This window comes from Heloderma suspectum, chromosome 7, assembly GCF_057233095.1.
Source record: "Heloderma suspectum isolate Gila_16-S chromosome 7, 16-S_ref, whole genome shotgun sequence".
Classification (NCBI taxonomy): domain Eukaryota; kingdom Metazoa; phylum Chordata; class Lepidosauria; order Squamata; family Helodermatidae; genus Heloderma; species Heloderma suspectum.
Genome location: NC_139464.1, coordinates 75,251,811 through 75,267,079, shown reverse-complemented (window position 1 = coordinate 75,267,079; position 15,269 = coordinate 75,251,811). Strand labels below are relative to the sequence as shown.

The following is a 15,269-nucleotide window of genomic DNA, read 5'->3' as shown; positions in this document are numbered from 1 at the left end:
ATTCTCTGTCCCATGATCAACTTATTGACAAATTAGCAATAATGACTATTTGAGATTCTTGCCGAATGGGCAGATGTGATAAAACACATTGTTGCTCAAAAGTTGCTAATGGAAAAATAACCAAATACTCTAAATACTGGAATGATAAAGTATACTATTATCAACCAGTAAACTAGTGAAGTAGTAATTAACAGTGCAATCCTATGTATGTCTACTCAAAAGTAAGTTCCATTGACTGACTCCCAGGTAAGTGTTTGTAGGATTACAGCTTTAATTACTGAATGAATTTAGACCTGAAAGAGACATAGGCCTAGTTTGAATGTATATATCTCGGATTATATCTTTGTCCTTGTGCTGCCTCTTCCCTCCTCAGTGTGCCATGATTCAACACTTCCTGGGTAAATTAAGCATAATTTCTCATTATGATTAAATTGGGAAGCTATGGTTTGTTGTTGTTGTTCAGTCTTTTAGTTGCGTCCGACTCTTCGTGATCCCATGGACCATGGTTACCAGGACCTTAAACTGACTTCAAACCATGGTTTAAGATGTTGGCTCCTTCTGATCCTGATAACCAATTTCTTGGTTTGGACATAATGGGAAACTAGTTAATTAATGCAGGAAGTGTTGAATTGTGGCATGCCTAGAAAGCTTAGTAAAATGGAATATGCATGTTTGAACCAGGTCATAGGCTTGGATTCAGAGAAGTACAAAGTGTTTTCTGCTCACATGTGGGGGCCTTTCAGCTTCCCCTTCAGGCAGCCATTCAAAAAAGACTCCCTGAAGCTGCAGCCCATGTGGTGTGAGGGATTGCCACTCCACAGGGGCACATGGAAGAATTTTATGTAAGTGCATGCGCTCTTCTGGGTCCAGTCCATAACCCTGGGTTAATCCACATGATAGTTAAACATGAATGGTTATTTATTTTTTATCTGTCACACCCTAAAGCTGCTCTGTTTTAAGTAACACATTTGAAAGCTCAGCTCACTTAATTCACTCTGTTATTGTCTGTCTCAGTTGTTGATTTAGTAGCTTTTCTGATGTAGCCTGGGAATGATTTCCTTTGGGCTTTCACATTATCATATTACAACATACAACCCAGACTATTTATACTGGTGGTTAATGACATTATCTTAGTGGAATTCACTGGGCTTTATATATACAAGACAAGATAGTCCTGTTGTATAAATTAAGAGTTACATCATTCCTATCAGAATGTAAAGACCTTTATCATTATTATCATCTTTTAAAAAAAGACATGTAATTTGCCTTGTGTTAGCATAGCCAGAAATATGTCCCCCCTTTAAAAAGCTGAAATTAGATACTGTTTCCATTTGGCTAAATAAAGAAGATAGACAGACCAAAATAGTTTTTTAAGTGCCCCCAAAGGACTTGATGAGTGGATAATCTAATGTATTCAAATTTAGTCTTCTTAAAAACAAACAAACTTGCATCTCCTATTTGCCCTGCTTTTTTAAAATGAAATAAAAAAGGCAGAAACATTTTTTTCCTGACGATTATTGAGGATTACTAGGTGTGCAATCCTATCCCTTCCTGATGCTGATTGGGGCTAGGATCTGGTGGAGATGGCAGAGAGAGGTTCCCCTGGTGCTGCTGCTGCTGCTGGTTCTGTTCTGGCAGAAGCTTCTGCTGTGGCTGCAGAAAGCTCTGTGGGTGGGAAGCTACCTCTGGTGGTTCTGCTGGTGGTAGCAAACGAGGTGCCCCAGGGGATCCTCTGGATCCAAAGCTGCTCTGATCCTGATCTGGACCTCTCGCCTATGTCAGCCTATAGCTGGCACAGGGAAAAAAATCCTTCTCATTGTAACCAGCAGGAGGCGGGAATAATCCCATTCTGCAGGTGTGAAGGCTGGTGGCTCCGATTTTGGTGGGGCTGTGATTCCATTTTGGGGTTCAGTCAGAACCAGTCAGAATTCTAAAGGAGCTATCCAAGGTGGTGATCCCTTTTGGGGATAAGGTCCAGCACCTTGGATAGCTCATTTAGAGTGTTGGGTGGTTTTGACTAAAACCCAGAATAGAGGCACAGGCCCACCATAATTGGAGCCACTAGGCTCCACTGTGCAGGGGGAAGGAGGAAAGAAAACCTCTCCCCACATTCTGTCTGAGCCAGTGTGAGCCAGCAGGGCTGTGGATGAGACCTCATTGCTCCCAGCCAATGCCACTTAAGATTGTGCTGCCCACCTCTACTGGTTTAGAACAAATCTAGGATATGAACTTGATGAAATATTGCAGTGTTTCTTTTTGAAGGCCTATGAAAATATCACATATGCTTATGGTGTGGAAACTGTTGCAGCTCCTCCCAAGTTCATATTTTCAAGCTGACTACAAACATTTCAAAAGAAATTTGAGACCCTGACAATACATAATTCAAAGACCATTGAGCTTAAAATATAGATCAGATATAACACACAACTCATAAACCTCTGACAACTGGAAATGCTACATTACACATGTCATTACTGTAACATCTCAAAAACCTTTTAGCATCAGACAGCTAAAGGGAAAACAGAAGCATGCTGATGTTTTCTTATTTCTAACATGAATGAATATGTTCCTAATTAAGGCTCATTCTCTAAGTACCAGCACAATCCTCAATATGTTTACTCAGAACATATGTGCCTCCATGTTCAGTGTGCCTAGTAAGTGTGTTTAGGACTGTAGCCTAAGGAGACAATCTACCCACAAATCCCATTGAATGAATTAAATGTATTTAGGACACAATCCTATGCATGGCTTTTTTTAGACAGAAGGAAGTCCGACAATTCCCAGCATGGCTGGCTGGGGAATGCTGGCACTTGTAGGACTTTTTTCTGTCTAACATGTGTAGGATTGCACTTTTAGTAACTTTTGATATGGAAGTTATCTTATACCCCATACCCATAGCTTCCTGTCCTTCTCTATAATTTTTCTAGTTCTATTCAGTCCTTTTTGTGATGGTGCACAAAAGGATTTGACCTTATACACACATACCCACACGCAGAGCTGAATCCTTAAAAACAGGGATGTTGCTAGGTTCTTAAAAGATCTGGGGCACAGGCCCATAGTACAAATACATACATATATACACACACACACACACACATATATATATATATATATATATATATATATATATATAAAATATCTGAGTCTAGGTGCACCTCTAACATATATATATGTGTGTGTGTGTGCGTGCGCATGTGGTGTGCTTGTGTGTGTGTATAGATTACATACATACATACATAAGAAGTGTGCACTGACCCCCACTCCGCTTCAACTCAGACTCTGATTCAGCGTTTTGGAAAACATCCAGTTTCTGCTCGGGCCAATTTGTAGTTGGACCACTTCAGCTTAGCACCAAACCTGAGTCAAGGTTTGGAAAAATGAGTCTTGGAGGGAGCAATCCTATGGCCTCTAGACAGCGGCTAGACGGCCATAGGATATGCTGTTTTCCGGGAACCAACCTCCCCCATGTCCGTGCTGCTCTGGAGGCAGCGTGGAGAAACCCCGGCCTCCATGCTTGGAAAAGGAGTGCAGACGGGCCGAAAAGAGGCAGGGCTGGGGGCGTTCCGGGGCGGGGAGAACAGATCTGCCTGCATGACACATCCTATGTACAGCAGCCTCCTCTCCCACTCGGCCTCCCCACGGCTAGACAGCAAAAAGCAGCTGTCTAGCAGAAAAAGCAGGGCAGGAGAGGCGCAGAGGGAATGATCCTGCCCCCCGTGCTTCTCCTGCCTCGCTTTGGATAGGCAGTCACCTCTGAGTTTGGAGGTGGCCGCCTATCCAGATAGGATTGAACCCTAAGCTTCCTGTTGACTATCATGGGAAATTAGGAAAAAAAAAAACCTAACTTTTTTCTCTTGGTCAGAACTGGATGATAATTTCAGGCATAGTAGCCCGCTAAGAACGGGATTACGCCTGCCCAATGTCAGAAAAATAGGCGCGGGTTTATATTTTGATTTTCTTTTAAAGGGAACTGCCAATAACATTTTTATTCCTTGGAAAGATTGGATAAACATTTCAGGATTCATTGCCCCATCAGAGGAGATCATGTCTCCAAATTTCAGAATGATAGCCACAAGGGTTTTTGTGCAAGGGTGACCTTGACATTTTGAGGTCTCCAAAAGAGGACATACTTATCTCCTTATTTTCCTTGTGGACCATTGTTCTGAAAATTACAGACAGCCTAGAGTTGTCCCCAAGTAAGAAACCAGCAAAGTTTCAGAAGGATAGGTGTAGCAGTTCATGTGGTAGGGAAGTTCTCCCATTTGGGGAGTGATTTGCTTTCCTTTCCCTTCACCCCTTCCCCAATAGTTTTTGGGTAAATTTGTATGAAAATGCACAGGTCATTAGAGGTGTCCCCCAGGCAAGAAACCTGCAAAGTTTCTGAAAGATATACATGCATGCAAATTTAGAATTACTAGAATTTATTTACATTTCACCAATAGTAGCAGCAGGGGAACATGGGTGGCAAGGTGCTATTGCACTCATGTTCTGCTTGTGGGTTTCCCATGGGCATCTGGTTGGCCACTATGTGAACAGAATGCTGGACTAGATGGACCTTGGTCTGATGCAGCATGGCTCTTCTTATGTTCTTAAATATAGAGTGCCTCTGAGCATATGCAGAATGGTTTTCCACTAAGCACTTACATTCTCCCCCTACCAATTCTATTCCTCTCCATGCAACCATCCCTCCTCATCCTACCATCCTCCAGCAACTCTTCATAAAAACAGATGCCTTGTTTTGTGCAACTCTCCTCTACCTCCTCCTTGTTATGCACAAACTCTCAATGTATCTTCCTCCCCAAAACTTCATTTGTACCAAGACTTCACCAGGATTCAGCCAATGAGTCTGTTTTCAAAACTAGGGCGAAGTTATGGAGAAACTCTGAGCATGTACTAAGTGCCTTTCCCTCACCGCTGAAGCTAGAGTTCATGCAAAATGAAAAAAACACACACACAAATGACAAAGCGCGCATAGGACTGAGCTGAAAGGGTAGTCAATTCATTAGATCTAATTGGGTAGGCACTGTATTAAGCCTGCAGTACCATGCTCACAACTCAGGACTTATTTCTGAGTAAACATGCAGAACATCAAGGTGCAACCTCCCTGCAAAAGTAACTTGTGCTAGAATCCTATGCACACATTCCTGAGGGTAACCCCATTAAACATAATGGGGCTTCTAAGTAGGCATACATAGGCTTGTATAAATGAGCAGTATTTTTCTCCCCTTCACTTAAAAAACAAATCAAAACCTCCTATTTTTATTAAAGCTTTCTGTTCATAGGAATATAGGAAGCTGCCTTGTACTGAGTCAGACCCTGGGTCCATCTAGCGCAGTATTGTTGACACTGACTGGCAGTAGCAGCTCTCCAAAGTTTCAGGCAGACTTCTTTCCTAGCCCTACCTGGAGATGCTGGGGATCGAACCTTGGACCTTCTGCATACCAAGCATGTGCTCTACCACCGAGCTACAGCCCTTCCTATTGCTGGATAATGGCAACTGACAAACAAAATCGCCCCAGATTTGTTTCTCTGCAACCATGTGAACCCACTTTTCTCAAAGGCTTGAGTGAGGAGGAGAAAAACCAACCCTCTCATCTGTTTATATAAAGTCAAATACAGTCCAGAACTTCTCTTGCCACTGAAGAAAATTCTCTTTAAGAATTTCCCAAGTTATGCTCTGGGTGGAATAAAGAAGAGAAAGAAAGAACAGGATAGGGGAGGGAAGAAGGTAATTGGAAATTCACAGGGGGTGGGTAGAGAGACTTCTCTAAGCCAAGTGGCTCCTTTCAGAGTAGTATTCAGAGGAATTTAGGAGGCTGTGGAGGGTTTGTAATAATTGCATGTACTTAAATTACCTTTATGAGATGAGGTGGCTGAGGGCTTTTTCTAGTTTTTTAAAAACTGTAGAACCGATTTAAAAGCCCCAGCAGTTTCTCAATCATGACGCCACATAGTCCTAACCCTCCTTTTGGAATAATTTGAGTCCTACAGCTATTTAGGAGAAATTAAAGTGAAGGGGGAGAAAGAAGTGTGTGGAGGCTGATTGGATCCTTTGCTGTACTGAAGCTACTAAACTTCTGCAGAAGTCAAAGGTTCCAGTTTGGGGTAGTAAAATCAGATGCTGTGTGAAATACCAGTATTTCACATGGAGCTCTTTCTTCCCTTTCTTCTCCCTCTTCAAAATTTCATTGCAAGCAGGCTCCCAACACTGGGCATGTAAGAGCAGAAAAGTAGGGGGAGAGAGGTTTTTTGCATGTCAACCCCCCCCAAACCAACCAACCAACCAACCAAACAAACAAACAAAACAAAAAATCTACACCAGAGATTAGGGATTGTGATATCCTAATGGTCACTTTAAACACCTTCTGATTAGGATATCTAATCCCCTGTGTGGCTTGACAGTTTTTACTTTTTGTTTTAGTCTTTGAGAAAAGGAAACTTTATGCATGGCTAGCACAAAAGCCACTGGATCTAACTGTCTGAAATTTGGTGGGTTCAGTCAGCTCCATAGGGGCTGCTAGGTCCCCAAATTCCATGAACTTACATAGAAGCACAAAAAAATTATAGCTTTCTACTTTGACAGATATTCTTGAAAAAAGCAAATTGTACATGTGGCTAGCACAAAAGCCACTGGACCTAACTGCCTGAAATTGGGCAGGTTCAATCAGCTCTATGGGGGCTATCCAGTCTCCAAATTTCATTTATTTATCATCCCTTGGTGGATGATATGAGGAGGGCTCTGGATAGGGGTGAATGCTCCTTCCTTGTTCTCCTCGACCTTTCAGCGGCTTTTGATACCATTGACCATGGTATCCTCCTCGACTGCCTGGAGGGGTTGGGCATTGGAGACACTGTATTGTGGTGGTTCTGGTCCCTCCTCTCCAGAGGGTAGCACTGGGAGAGGAGGTTTTGGACCCGTGGCCACTCACTTGTGGGGTGCCACAGGGTTCCATCCTCTCCCCGATGCTATTTAACATCTATGTGAAGCCGCTGGGGGCTATCATCAGAAGATTTGGGGTGCGGTGTCATCAATATGCGGATGACGCACAGCTCTACCTCTCGTTCAAATCTTCACCAAGGTTGGCTGTAGAATCCCTGTCCAAATGTCTGGAGACGGTGAGTGGCTGGATGGGGAGGAATAAACTGAAGCTGAACCCTGACAAGACCGAGGTACTTTTGGTGGGAGACAAGAGGAGGTTGGGAGATGTTGACCTGGTGTTGAATGGGGTACGGCTACCCTTGAAAGACCAGGTCCACAGCCTGGGGGTCATTTTGGATTCCCAGCTGTCCATGGAGGCTCAGGTGTCAGCTGTGAGCCGGACAGCGCTGTATCAACTCCATCTGATATGGCGGCTGCGCCCCTTCCTTCCCGACCATCTGCTCCCCTCGGTAGTACATGCCCTGGTCTCCTCTCGTTTAGACTACTGTAATGTGCTCTACATGGGGTTACCCTTGAAGACGGTTCAGAAGCTGCAGCTGGTACAGAACGTGGCGGCTCGCCTGATTAAAGGCAGCCGCTGACGAGATCACATCACTCCAGTGCTGAAGGAGTTGCACTGGTTACCAGTTGTTTTCCGGGCCAAATTCAAGGTGTTGGTTTTGACCTTTAAAACCATCTATGGTTCCGGCCCAGCCTATCTTAAGGAGCGCCTCCAGCAACACCAGACAGGCCGCTTAACAAGATCAGCCTCGGATGGCCTTCTCTCTGTCCCATCAGCCAGGACAGCTAGACTGGTGGGGACGAGGGAGAGGGCCTTTTCTGTGGTGGCCCCCACTCTGTGGAACTCCCTCCCTAGGGAACTCCGCCATGCCCCCTCCTTAATGAGCTTCTGCCGTGCATTAAAAACATGGTTGTTTTTAATGCACGGCAGGCATTTGGGGTAGGTTAGGGTATTTTAGAAAACGTTTTTGTTGTAGAATTTTATTGTTTAAACTGTTTTATTATATGCTGTACATCGCCCAGAGTGGTTGGGTGACCAGCCAGATAGGCGATTAATAAATTTAATAAATAAATAAATAATCCAAACTAAAAAAATTATTGCTGTTTCTGTTTTCTAATGCAAGTCAATGGGAAAATGTAAAAAAAAAAAAAAAGGCAATTAGGACAGCTCAAAAGATCTGGGACACAGCTCAAAAGATCCATGCCCCGTGCCCAGGTAGGCCACGTATCAATGATGCCCCTGCTTAAAAGGTGTTAGCCATTATCTAGAGTCCCATGTTTCATTTTATCCTCAGACAGCGCTTACGCATATGGGCTTCTCCATTAATTTCAGTGGAAGTGGCAGTTCTATGTGTGCATTCCTTTCCCCTCCACTGCACTGAATGCAGATGCCAGTGTTTGCTCTCTGAGTCTGCACTGGGTCATTGGATTGCAATGCTCATGTATACTATACACACAGGGTGAAAACAGTCACCTTATCAAGTGTATCAGATATCCTCAAACTGCATAGCATTTTCTGTATATTGAGCCATTGGAGTAGCGTCGTTATGATTCTAACAGTGCTGTCTTGTGCACGTTTACACAGAAGCAAGTCCCGATGCATTTAGTGGGGCTTAATCCTAAATTAGTGTGCACAGGATTGCAGCACAAGAGTCTAAAGTGGATATATGGGGAGTTGAGGGGAACCACTGCTGCTTTCCTTGAAGCTTAATTTTAGTCTTAAAGTCTCTTGCCTAGTTTCTGTGAATCAGAATCCAGAGGAATTTTTCTCCCACTGTGGAAATATTGGGTTGAATCCAGACTTAGTCCTAGTTCGAGCAGACCCATTGAAATCAATAGGACATAAATTAGTCAAGACTAACTTAAATCCCATTGATTCCAGTGGGTGTACTCTAAGTGTGATGGAGGGAGCAATCTTATGGCTGCTAGACAGCAGCTAAATGGCCATAGGATATGCTGTTTTCCGGGAACCGACCTCCCCCCACTTCCACGTTGCCTTGGAGGCAACACGGAACAGCCCTGTCCTCCATGCTCTCAAGAGGAGCGCGGAGGGGCCAGAAAGGGGTGTGGCTGGGGGCGTTCTGGGGCGGGGAGATTGTAGCTGTCTGTAGGACACATCCATTGTGTTGTACAGCAGCCTCTTTTCCCCGCTCAGTGCTCCTTCAGCTAGACAGCCACAATCGGCTGTCTAGCAGAAAAAGCAGGGCAGGAGAAGCACAGAGGGAACGATCTCCTCCATATTTCTTCTGCCCTGCTTTGGATAGGCAGTTGCCTCCGAGTTCGGAAGTGGCCGCCTATCTAGATAGGATTGCGCCCTAAGTCTGAATTCAACCCATTTTTACTATTTTGTAGAAAGCAGCTGAACTCGATGGGCATTTGAGCAGGTGTTCACATGTTTGCAGTGTTCACATGTTATCCATGCTCCTTGACAATTGTAAGGTTGAGTGAGGGGGATTATTGTTTGATCTCCAAGGCTGGAGTTTTTAAAACTGCCTTAACAAGATGTTACCTTAGTTAGTACAAGGAAAAGTGAGGCAGCTAGGAAATGTTTGATTAATTTCCTCACGTGTAGGTGGAGGAAGGTTTTGTTTTTTTTAATCATCAGAAAACAATAGTTCCCTACTGGATTAGACGTAGTAGTAATATTTTTTTAAAAAGAGGATTAAGCAGTCACACAATGTCATAGGGAATGGAACGAGGCCTCAGGCTGTCACTCATTTTGCTCTGGTACAGTGCACAGTTAAAATACACTCAGCATAAGAACGTCACCGCATGACATAGCATGCCAAACTTACTTAACAACTACGCTGCCAAGTATGGAAAGTGTACACAGCAGCGCATGACTCACTTGTTACGCATAGTAACAAATGATAAAGCAAAGAGCTGTAAGGGGAAAATGGAGCCGTATTCATCCATCACAGCCTTCCCGAACCTGGTGCCCTCCAGGTGGGTTGGACTACAACTCCCAGAATCCCCCAGCCAGCACCAGGTTGGGCAAGGCTGCTGCAACATGTTAACAAAAGAAGATGCCTTATATTTGTTCCTCTAACCCATGATTGTATCCTGTGACTGGCAATGGTTCTCTGGGTTCATGTGAATGTGGCCTACTACCAGATTCTTTTAACTGGAGTTGTCGTGGACTAAATTTGGGACCTTTCACATACAAAGTATGTGCTCTACCACTGAGCTACAGTCCCTGCTGTTGTTTTTATCTTTAGATTTCTTTTTTTCTCTCCAGAATGCAAGGCTTTCCACTGGCATTTCCCCAAATAGCATATATGGGCGAGACCAGCATCATAGTTCGAGCTTCATTTGTTATTTCATATTCTCATTGCCGAAGAGACATCTGAACTGTGGCTTCCCTACTTGCAAAGCTGGAATGGCTGTAGCAGAAGCACCAACTGAAGGTATTGTTGTGTGTGTAGTTCTTTCCTACACATTGCTTCTTTGGATCATTGTATAAGATGCAAATGAAAACAACACGTTTAGGCTTGTTTGGCGCCATAGCTTGGTGGAGACAATGGCTACTGCCCATGATGTGCTTCTGCTAGATAACCCTGACCTTCAGACGCTATCCCTTTGGGCTGAACAGTAGGTTTGCATCTTTATTGTTCAGAGCTGTTTGAAAAATTTTTATCTTGACTTATTTGCATGTGACATTTGGCAAAGTTTGCCTCACTTATCCTGCTTTCAGAATTGCTCCAGTTTGGAAAGATTATACTGTTTTTGATGTTTCATTATAACATCAACAGAATCCTGTGCCCCGGTCCAATTCAGCCCACTTGCCCACCCCTATAGACTTGCAGAGAAGTTCAAGTCTTGCCATATGATTTGCTTTAAGAAGCTCTGCTCTTGCCTATTATCTTATGACCCTTTGTGTGAGCAAGGAACAGGTGGAGTCTCTCCCATCTGCAACTGGTCTTTCTAAGGGCTTTATCACATGGAGCTTTTATCCTGTGATTGAGATTGTTCCTTCACGGAAGTTTGCGGGCTCTTTACATGATGCCGTGACCCTGCTATGACCCTCCTGCACTAAATGCCCTTTGTTCCATTTTTAAATAGATCTTAGATAATGAACTATCAAATTACTCCCGTGTTCCGCTTCAGTTTCCTCCAGGAGAGGAGCAAGATCAATGAAAGATAATGGAAAACTCAGATATGGGGAGAAGGGGTGGGGGTGTGAAAGGAAGCACATGTAAAGGGAGTCAGTTGTGATCCTGCATTTAAAACAGAAGCAGAAAGCCACGTTTTAAATGCAGGATTTTAAGCTGGTGTAGAAATGCCCTAAATCCATTCAGGTCAGTGGGTTTAGGGGCATTGAACTCTGCCTAGGACTGCAGCCTCTTCGTAGAGAGAAGTGGCCAGAACAAAAACATACTTGGAAGTGGTAAACAAGATATTAAAAATGGTAATATTGTTTACAACAGAAAATATGTATCAAGAGGTCAGCCTGAAAGACAGCCTTCCCCAGCCTGAAAGACAGCCTTCCCCAGCCTGGTGCCCTCTAGGCCATGCTGGCCAGGGATGATGGGAATTGTAGTTCAACACATCTGGAGGGCACCAGGTTGGGGAAGACTGCTTTAATGCTTTAAGACACACACACACACTCTCTGCTTGGCCTTTATTTGCTATCTTGTTCGTAATATCTGATTGTGGAGTCTGGTATTGCTTCTGACCAAGACTGGCTCCAGGTCTGCGGGGCCCCTCGGTAAAGTGCTGTCTGGTGAACTCCCCTCCTGTGTCAGTGGGACCCCAACTGCAAGCTTAACTGGTAACACCAGCGGGTGGCTATAAGCCACCCTTTTGAATTTGCTCACAGAACCAGCTGCCCAGTGTGAGGAACCTGGAGCAGGTGCCAGTAAACCCTTTTGTGGCACTGGAATCCCAGAAGCTGCTGCCTCCAGGCCTGCTTCTGGCTTCATACTCCAGATCTTCTGCTTGCTCTTACTCTGGGTGGATACACTCCCAAATTTGCCCATTCAGACATATTAACGTTGCACCTGCATGGGCCAGCACACATGGTAAGTGCATTTAGTGATAAGATCCATGTGGAAAGCTTTCATGGGTAATAGTGCAATCCTATACATCTTTACTCAGAAGTAAGTCCCACTGAGTTCAGTGGGATTTACTACCAGGTAAGAGTGTATAGGATTGCAGTCTAAGAGTGCAATCCCATGTGTTGCACCCTTGTTGGACAGCAGGGCAACAGGAACGGTTTTCACCTCTCTATCCTCCTTTGTGTGTTTTTCTTCTAGATGGACCTCTGAGCCTGTCTAGTGGAGGTGCGCTGGCAAGGGCAGGGCTGGGCTGGAGAGGCCAAAGGTCTTTAGTTAGACCAGACTTTCCCAATCTGTTGCTCTCCAGGTGTGTTTGACTACACTTCCCAGCATCCTCAGCCTGCATGGCCATTTGTTGAATGGACTGGGGATTATGGGAGTTGTAACCTAAGATATCTGGAGGGCAACCATTTGAGGAAGGCTGATCTAGGCTGTTGTTCGCATCTCTGTTCTGCCACTTCATCATAGCTTAAGCATAAGGGTACATTATCCCTTTGTGGATGGATAGCCTGATCTAATTCCTGACAACGCAATGTTAGTGACTAATATTTTATTTATTTATTATTTATTTATTTCATTTCTATACCGCCCAATAGCCGAAGCTCTCTGGGCGGTTCACAAAAATTAAAACCAAACAACACACAATAAAACAATTTAAAATATATAGAACATTAAAACCACAATATAACAAAACAACCACAATAAAACCTAGCAGCAGTGCAAGAGTTTAAAATACAGATTTAAAACAACAAAGATAAAAATTTAGAAAGCTAAAATGTAAAATGCCTGGGAAAATAAAAAGGTCTTCACCTGGCGCCGAAAGGAATACAATGTAGGCACCAGGCGAACCTCACTAGGGAGCTCATTCCAGAGCCGGGGTGCCACAGCAGAAAAAGCCCTCCTCCTAGTAGCCACCTGCCTCACTTCCTTTGGCAGGGGCTCACGGAGAAGGGCCGCTGAGGATGATCTTAAGGTCCGGGCAGGCACCCGGACAATACACATGTAGGTCTCTTTTCTAGAGAGTTTTCACCATACGTGTTAATGCCTGGGGGCAGGGGCTCCATAATGCACACAGTATCAGATGTGTGTGTGGCCCCATTCTCCACTTGCATGATCAGGTAGGTGATTTTTCTGAATACCCAAATAAGGCTACAGGGTACAGACAGGCTGTACAGGACACAGAGTACAGACAGGGTATCCAGTGTATCCAACTAAGGCAAGATTCCACATGTCTAAAACACTAAACCTGTTTTTTTTAATTTATTGCATTCTTTCTGGAATAGTAATATCTGACCAGGCCTTTTCTCTCTTGTACCTTTATGCCTGTCGATTTGCAGAAACAAGGCTGGGTGGAAATGAAAGGAGACAATGCATCAGGTGGATTGCACTCATTGTCTGCAGTGGCTAGTGATGTGGTTCAGTTGTAGGAATTGTGGGCCACCAACATGGGGGCAATCAGAACAGCAAAGGAATTCCCATCCTTGCCCGAAATCCACAAGAGGCAGAAGTGGAGGCAGGGGTTGCCTCAGCTGCACAAGAGCGCAGTGCCTGCTTAGGTGGGGGCTGCGGAGGGTGCTTGCATGCTGCCTGTAGTTGTAAGCAGCTGTTGAATGCCAGCACAGTGTTTATATTGTTGCTAAGGGATATAGTTCACTGACCTATTGGTATGTCTTGTGCTTATTTAACATTTTGGTATGTTTTCAATGAACTGTAATTGAATTAATATTGTACTATAATCATGTTTGCTCTCTAAAAGCCTGATTTCTTCAAGTCGTGGGCCATGCTCATGTCAGCTTTTCACATATGTGTGGTCATTTTAAAAATGCACTTGCCAGGGGTGCTGCGCTGTTTGCATGTTAACATTTGCACCGCAGCTATTAATTGCCCATTCAGACATATTAACGTTGCACCTGCATGGGCCAGCACACATGGTAAGTGCATTTAGTGATAAGATCCATGTGGAAAGCTTTCATGGGTAATAGTGCAATCCTATACATCTCTACTCAGAAGTAAGTCCCACTGAGTTCAGTGGGACTTACTCCCAGGTAAGAGTGTATAGGATTGCAGTCTAAGAGTGCAATCCCATGTGTTGCACCCTTGTTGGACAGCAGGGCAACAGGAACGGTTTTCACCTCCCCATCCTCCTTTGTGTGTGTTTTTCTTCTAGATGGACCTCTGAGCCTGTCTAGTGGAGGTGCGCTGGCAAGGGCAGGGCTGGGCTGGAGAGGCCAAAGGATTCTTAATAATCTGGCTTCCCCCCTCTTTTCCCCTCCCCATCCTCCGCAACACCCCCTTTTAGACCAAGATCCTCTGATGCTGCTTTTGTGACCGCATAACGCAGCAGGTGCATTTCTTTCTGTGGCATCTGTAAGGGGCTGGCGAGGGATTGGACTGTAGAGTCCCCCTTCCGAGGTCACAGTAGTGTCTATGGCATCAGAGGGGGACTCCGAAGAATCCTATGTTCCCTGGGATGCTCTCCAGGGACCATAGGATTGCTCTCTAAGAGGTTTTTGCATGTCCCACTTCCTGAATAAATGAGGCTGAACTGTTGAGTCTGTGAAGCAAGGCAGAAGGGAGATATGAGAGATTAAACTATGAGAAAGCAATGGGGAAGAGAGGATAGCTTCAAAAATGTGGGATATTCTTAGAGAATGCCCGTTTCAAAGAGCAGTATCATTATTTCATGCAGGTCAGTTATAAAAAAAACAAAGCAAAAATAAAAATGTATACAAGAGAGAACATTACAAACATAATTGTTGGAAAGTACAACTGTAGCTTGTTATAGGATGGCTACATTTTAAATTAATAAATTAGTAATCCACATTCTGCAGCAGACAAAGATTACTGAACTACTGAAGATAAAAGTAATAATAATCTGCAATCTTTGTCTGGAAAAAAGAGCTTTCAATATATACACATCTATCTGCCTAATGTCATTTTGATTAATGGCAAGTAAATCTTGTAGATTTTCCTTGGATTTCTTTTTTGTTGTTGTTGCTGACCTTTCCCCCCTCAACTACCGTTTTCTTTCTCACTGTTAGCTAAGGAGGGTTCCATCCAGTAATATCTAGGACTGTATCACTACCATTCATTTCTGTCTGGTTTTTGTAGGACGCCCTTTAAGATGGAGACCTACTTCTTACACTCCTGCCTCAAGGCTAGACTATTAAACTGAATTGTGCATAATGCTTCCATTGGTGACGGTTTGGAAGCAGCAGCTGAAATGTGCTTCCTGACAGGAATGTGCATTGGGAGCACATTATGCAAGTGCC

At 44.1% G+C, this 15,269-nt stretch overlaps 1 long non-coding RNA gene across 2 annotated transcripts in view; it reads left to right on the top strand.

The window, feature by feature from the left end:
- LOC146339962 (uncharacterized) overlaps positions 1 to 15,269 on the top strand; it is a 102,529-nt gene that overhangs the window by 58,717 nt on the left and 28,543 nt on the right. For both annotated transcript variants that reach the window (XR_014784417.1, XR_014784418.1), the window contains exon 2: positions 10,179 to 10,347. This is a non-coding gene — a long non-coding RNA (uncharacterized LOC146339962). The remainder of the gene's footprint in view (positions 1 to 10,178; positions 10,348 to 15,269) is intronic.